We start from the raw sequence: 1,470 nt of genomic DNA, 5'->3' as shown, positions 1-1,470 counted from the left end.
TCTCTTATGATTATCCGCACATCTTATTATTTTCTGTTCTACTATTTATTCTTTTAATTTATATAACTATATTATACATTTATTTTTTTTACTTATATATTTTCATAAATTACATTATATCTTCCATACATACATCAGTGAATCAGCAATCCGGTAGAATCAAAGTCACAATTCGGCTGTTTCCTGTGGCACCTATCCAGTTGTGGTCATGGATCATTCATATATCTGCTTCCACGCTGTCCAACCTCCTGACTTTAGGTCTTGTGATCTTGTTGTTATAATTAAACAATTTTTGGAAAAGTTTTAAGGTTTGACTACTTGTATAATGGAGTTTATCACTCATGCTCCATTTTTTTTTCGAGTTTCACTAATGTCTGATAATTTGGAGACTTTAGATTGTTGGAATGAAAAGTATAAGTCCATGGATGGTGTCCAGTGATTTAGAAAGAGGTGCAGGTGATATAAGTAAGAAAAAAAGGAGAAATAGCTGAAAGGTTTTGTCCTCTTATTAATTCAGGTGGTGAGTTCCATGGCCATTGGTTCCTCAAATAGCTCAAAGTGGGTGTTTTGCTTTTTAATCTCCTGTGATAATGAATTTTCAGCTCAATGAGAAAATAAAGTTGTGATCATTTGCAAGAAGATACTTTGCTTCTTGTAATAGAGGCTATGTTAAGTTGAAAGTAATGTAGAAGGCTGTTTATAAGAAAATTGGAATGAACTATCTTGGGTTCTGCAGGAGAGCTACATGTTCAAGATTGGAAAAGGTTTGGAAATTTACCCTGGCCTCTAATGCCATAAATCATCAGTTTGGAATTAATTTACTCCCTATCCTGGTATCGAGTCTTAAAAAAATTCATGAATACAACATAGATTATTTTATAAATCATAACTTCTTGATTTTGCTCTAATTTTTATCATTATATCTTATGAATTTTAATGTAATTTTTGAAATAATCATTAATTTATAAAACATAAATTTTTAAACTGTAATATTTTAAAAAGCTATTATTATTTTAAAAATTAATAAAAGTAAGATGGTTAAAAATAGCTCAAATAGTAAAAAAAAAATATTTATTATGAATCAACATTTTGTCTCACTTTGGAGGGCTTTGGACCATCTTCCTTTTATTAATTACACACGGTTAATCAACGATCAACAACAACTATTTTATTTTTGTTTTAATTATTTAAAAACCAATATATTTAAATAGATCCTAAGAAATAGTTTATTTAATTTTTTATTATGATAATTTATTGCTTATAGGTACCAAGGATAGTTGCCATGGGAGTGAGAAGTCTCATCAATGTCCACATTGTGATTACATATCAGAACGGTCTCAAATGATGAAAAATCATATAACTATCCATCATAGTGGTAAGAAGCCTCTTCAATGTCCTCACTGTGATTATAAATCAATACATTCTGCTGATATGAAACATCATATAATGGCTCGTCATACAGATGAGAGA

This window comes from Halyomorpha halys, unplaced genomic scaffold, assembly GCF_000696795.3.
Source record: "Halyomorpha halys isolate HHAL.00 unplaced genomic scaffold, Hhal_1.1 Scaffold2325.1, whole genome shotgun sequence".
NCBI classification, from domain to species: Eukaryota; Metazoa; Arthropoda; class Insecta; order Hemiptera; family Pentatomidae; genus Halyomorpha; species Halyomorpha halys.
Note: the sequence above shows the minus strand (reverse complement) of the source record.